The following is a 6,177-nucleotide window of genomic DNA, read 5'->3' as shown; positions in this document are numbered from 1 at the left end:
ACCATTGGAAAACACAGATATTTATGTTATGATTCATAACAGTGGCAAAATTAGTTATGAAGTAGCAACAAAAATAAATGTCGCCACCACATGAGGAACTGTATTAAAGGGTTGCAGCATTAGAAAGGTAGAGAACCACTCTTTTAGCTACATAAAGCTAGCTAAATTGAAATTATAATCAAAGTCGGAGGGTTAGGTGGATGAGTAACCAAGAAAAAATGGAAAAGGTCATCAGTGATAAATCTCCAGGTGAGTTTCCATACTGAAGATGAGAAAATTGCAATTTTATTCTTAAAATTTCAGAGCATAAATGGTAAACAAATATCTTGATTCATGTTCTTTGGTACTCAAGCTGAATAAAGATGTTCCAACTTCATTTATGAAGACAGATACAAAAAATCTAAGTAAAATATTGGCAATTGGCACCCTATACCAATATTAAATAATGCATCATGATCACATGTTTTATTTTATAACTTTGAATGTGAAAAATAAAATCCACAAGTAATTGTTTTGAAAGAAAAAACTGAAGAAAGCGAACTGAATCACAGTGCAAAATAAAATGAAATAAAGTTTGTGTTTTTTTCAGTTCATTTCAGAAGAGAAATGGTAAATGGTGTGGGGCTGGGAAACAGAGCTCCTAGTAGGGAAATATAGCCTGTGAAAGAGTCCTTATTGTAGAAATGGTCAATAGCAAAATATAGGTGAGTGATGTTTCCATCCCAGACGTTTGTACTATGCTGTTCTGTATTCTACCACTACTCCATTATTTCAAAACTTCAGTAAGTCTGAATACATAATACACTGACAATAAAAATATACTTGCATAGAAAGACTGAATGGACATGTTCCAGCTTTGAATCCAACAGTGCCTGAAGAACATACGTAAGAAGTAAAGAATGAAGGAAAGATTTAATCGTCAAAAGCAAGACTAAAATCCTAAAACAGGGCTGGAGATGGTTTACCAGTTAAGAATGCATACTGAGTTCAGTTCCCAGCACCCACATCAGACAGTTTACCACTGTCTGTAACTCCAGCTCTGGGGGATCTATTACCTCTGCCCTCCATGGGCACCTGCACCCTAGTACACATGTACACACACACACACACACACACACACACACACACACACACACACACATTTTAAATAAAATAAAATAAATATTTTTAAATCCTAAAATAGGAGCCTATGCAAAGCTTCCCATAATACATATGATAGAAGATGAAGTCTTTTAAAGAGGACAGTGAATGAGCAGGTGCCTCTACAAAGTTCAAGGCCTTGAGGATACTCAAACATCAGACTATGCAACCAGTCATCAACTCTGTTTGGATTCTGAGCCTTCATGTATTTCACTTCTTTACTTTTACTTATCTCTATTTCAGGAAATTTTAAATGAATGAACAAGTGTATGATTTTAATTATTATAAATATGCAATCAGGTTATTTTCATATTGGAAAAAAAGGTAGAAACTACAATAAGAGTCACTACCAAGACTGATTCCCCAACTTTTTATTTTTTATTTATTTTTATTTTATGTGTATTGGTGTTTTGCCTGCATGTATGTCTGTGTGAGGGTGTCAGATTGTGGAGTTACAGACAATTGTGAGCTGCCATGTGGGTGCTGGGAATTGAACTCCTCAGAAGAGCAGTTATTGCTCTTAACCACTGAGCCATCTCCCCAGCCCCCAACTTTTTATTTTTATAAATAAAACTATCAGTATTCATGAATTTCTGGACTCTTTATGTTTCCCAGTTATACAAGATATTTATATATTTGAGCTTTATATATAATGCACTATGCTATGTTATATAAAAATATGCCTATAATATGGGAGCTGTCTGTAGCCTAATAATGAACCAGAATAAAAATTAGGATAGTTGAAAAGGCACAGTGAACATGTAAGAACACAGGGGTAAAAGCAATGTTTTAGCTACATTGGATGAAGATGATCTGATGGTAACAGTATAGGCCCAGACTCTGAAGGCGATTCTGAGTTGAAGGACTTTTTCTGCTGCTTGAGATAGGAAAGAACAACAGTAGGAAGTGGTTGAGAGGGAAGGGACATCTGTGGATATTTTAAGTTGTACTTACAAAATCCTCAGCGCCAAAGATACCAAAAGACCTATTTGGTATAGCCAAGAACTCATCATGTGCATAAATTCTATATAGGAATGGTAACATGAGTGCCAGAATACTGGGTCTTGAAAATAATGAGCTATGAAATAAGTGGTTGCTGTTGAAATTATTCCTAATGAATATAGCTTTGGACAAGACAAAATGCCCTCTTGATGAAGAAGGTAAACGCAGTAACATTTCCTAAGACCAACATATCCAACAAAGTCTAAATTAGTAAGAATATTTTATTAGGAAGTAATCATTATCAACCCAGATACAGATGTCAAGACTATTATGGACTATCAGGCACTTAGATGGAAAAAGCACTACAGTCCTTAAAAGCAGAGTTTGGTCTATTTTCAGCACTTCATGTCAAGGTGAACAAACAATAAGTGTATATTATACGCTAAACACTGTGATTGGTGTTGGCGACAGAGACAACGCAAACCTAAGCGAGCCTGCGTGAACTAGGTTATCAAGGCCATTGTGCACCTAGGTAGGTTAGCGGAGTTCTCTGCTGTAGCACTAAAGGGGTTGTATTAATGAGGGAACCAAATCGTGTTTATCCGCCCAGGACAGTGCTACTAGCAATCAGAAAGAGTTAATCGGTCAGTAGTATTCAGAGTCAGGAAAGTTTTAATTGAGTCAACTCCATGCAGTGGTTAGATAAGGGCCCTTGCTAACTTAGTCAATTAGACAGTGGCTAAGTGCAGCCAAGAGATGGCAGCAGAGAGCAGCAAACAGCCTTCTGCTGTGCTGGCTACCACCTGGATTAGGAAATACTATTAGGCACTTTACTTTTTTTAAATTTTATTTTATAATTTAATTTTACATATCAGCCACGTATTCCCTTGTTCTCCCCCCCCCGTCTTCCCCCCAGCCCACCTCCCATTCCCATCTCCTACAGGGCAAGGACTCCCCTGAGGATTGAGTTCAACCTGGTAGATTCAGTCCAGGCAGGTCCAGTCCCCTCCTCCCAGGCTGAGCCAAGTGTCCCTGCATAAGCCCCAGGTTCCAAACAGCCAGCTCATGCACTGAGGACAGGTCCCGGTCCCACTGCCTGGATGCCTCCCAAACAGATCAAGCTAATCAACTGTCTCACTTATCCAGAAGGCCTGATCCAGTTGGGGGGCCCTCAGCTATTGGTTCATAGTTCATGTGTTTCCACTAGTTTGGCTATTTGTCCCTGTGCTTTTTCCAATCTTGGTCTTAACAATTCTCGCTCATACAAACTCTCCTCTTTCTCGCCTATTGGACTCCTGGAGCTCCACCCGGGGCCTGGCCGTGGATCTCTGCATCCGGTTCCCTCAGTCATTGGATGGGGTTTCTAGCATGACAATTAGGGTGTTTGGCCATCCCATCACCAGAGTAAGTAGGTCAGTTCGGGCTGTCTCTCGACCCTTGTCAGTAGTCTATTGTGGAGGTATCTTTGTGGATTTCTGTGGACCTCTCTAGCACTTTGCTTCTTCCTATTCTCATGTGGTCTTCATTTATCATGATCTTTTATTCCTTGTTCTCCCTCTCTGTTCTTGATCCAGCTGGGATCTCCCATTTCCCTAAGCTCTCATTCCCTCTTTCTCAGAAAATTGGGAATCAATCTTCCCCAAGACCCAGCTATACCACTCTTGGGCATATACCCAAGGAATGCTCAATCATACCACAAGGGCACTTGCTCAGCTATGTCTATATCAGCATTGTTTATAATGGGCAGAACCTGGAAACCACCTAGATGCCCTTCAACTGAAGAATGGATAAATAAAATGTGGTACATATACACAATGGAATACTACTCAGCAGAGAAAAACAATGACATCATGAGGTTTGCAGGCAAATGGATGGATCTAGAAAAAATCATCCTGAGTGAGGTAACCCAGACTCAGAAAGACAAACATGGTATGTACTCACCTCATAGGATGATACTAGATGTAAAACAAAGATGACTAGACTCCTACTCACAACTCCAGGGAGGCTACCTAGAAAACAGGACCCCAAGAAAGACACAGGGATTGCCCAATGACAGAGAAATGGATGAAATCTACATGAACAACCTGGATGTGAGTGGGGGTAATGAAGGGCAAGATTCGAGGGCTATTAGGCAATTTAGACAGAGGACTTACTGGGTGGGAGTGGGGGCCGGATCTGAAGTTAACATCCTATTCCAAACGAAAACAAACCAAAAGGAAGGTAAAATGTTAGCGCAGAAAGTTAGTGAATTTGCAAGCAAGTTACTGCATGGGTGTCTCTTGTCTTCAAATAGTAAGTCGCCCAGGTGCTTTATCTAGTATTCCAACTTCATGATGAGTCTGCGGTGATTCCGATACCTTCTGAGACTGTGGCAAAGTGCGTGTTGATAAATGAGGCTGCCGGAGGTCCCACATCAAAAGGAGCCCTAGGCTTCACTAATGCAATGGAAAGAAAAAACAGGCATTCCCTGTAGAGCACGCAGCGTTCCCACCCCTGGCCTTCTTCCTTTGTAGCTTGTCTTTTATTTAGGGGTAAAGGTAAAGGCATGTGAATCACTCCCAGGCATTTATCTTTAATCTACTCCAATCTGTTTTATATACTGAAGGCCTGTCTGCAATTTTGTTTTGGAGTGGGGAGTGGTTGTCTGCATTGGCACATTGGTGACGTATGCTTTAACCAAAGGGGAAACATTTGGTCAGATAAACCTGTATGCTTCTTGGGCCTCCCTCTCCTGCTGAGGAGAGGGAGGAGGGATTGTGGGAGCCAGGGGAGTCAGGGTCATTGGAGGAAACCCACAGAAACGGCTAGCCTGGCTCATGGGAACTCACAGAGTCTGAACCAACAACCAGGGAGCATTCATGGGACTGACCTAGGCCTTCTGCATATATGTGACAGTTGTGTACCTTGATCTATTTCTGGGACTTCTGGCAATGGGGGCAGGTACTGTCCCTGGTGCTTTGGCTGGCTCTTGGGAACCTATTCCTCATGCTGGATTGCCTTGCTCAGCCTGAATACAGGGGAAGTGTTTGGTCTTATGACAGCTTGATATGCCATGCTTTGCTGATAAAATGGGAAGCCTGCCCCTTTCTGAGTGAATATGGAGGAAGGGTGGGTTGGGGGGGGAGAGTAGGTGGGGAGAGGGAGTGGGAGGAGAGGAAGGAGGGAAGGCTGCAGTTGGGATGTAAAATAAATAAATTAATTAATAAAAAAACCTGTATGTTTCAACTTGTCATTATAAATAGTAGTGTATGAGTCAAGTCAAGGTCCAGAATTTCTTAAATATATCACTAATTATTTACTAATTATATTCCTACTTATTTCTGTTACAAGGCAGGGTCAAACTGAGGCTAGCTAGAAATACATGGAAATTAAGAGAACATGGGAAAGGAAAGGAACTTCTTGCTCTGGAGCCTGATTGAAGTGTTTTGTCCACTGAGTGTCAAGAATATTGACAACTGGGGTCAGCGAAATGGCTCAACAGGTACGGCACAGGCCACACTAGCCTGATGATCTGAGTTTGATCCCCAGAACCCACATAAAAGTGGAAGGAGAGAACTGACTCCACAAAGTTGTTTTCTGACCTCCACAGACACTCCTTGGTATGTGCAGGCTCACACATGCATGCACACACAACATATGCACACACATACAAATAGAATAAAATGTAAAACACAATTATGCTGACAACTAACCAATTGTTCTGTAAAGACTTTCTACATAGAGGCAATATTTATTTCAGAGGCACTTTTCCAAAAGGATACTACAATATCAATAAGCCACACACAAGGCATAAACATAAATAAACTTAGAGTTTAACCTCATCACTTCTGCAGCTGTACCACCCCTGCCTTAATTTTCTGAAAATCCAACCAGGTTAAAACTTTGCTTATAAGCAAAATAGGTTTCAACTTCCATGTTACCTAGTATAGTAAGAATCCCTTTGATCCTTTTATCTTGTCAGCCCATAATCTTGTAGAATACAGTCCAGAAAATACCCTGTGATCTCATTTATAGAAAAGGGAAGCCCTTAAAGACCCTTTGAACATTCACAATAAACCTCAGCTACAATATTTATGTGTGTGTGTGTGTGTGTGT

The sequence above is a fragment of the Peromyscus eremicus genome, chromosome X (assembly GCF_949786415.1).
Source record: "Peromyscus eremicus chromosome X, PerEre_H2_v1, whole genome shotgun sequence".
Taxonomy (NCBI): domain Eukaryota; kingdom Metazoa; phylum Chordata; class Mammalia; order Rodentia; family Cricetidae; genus Peromyscus; species Peromyscus eremicus.
Note: the sequence above shows the minus strand (reverse complement) of the source record.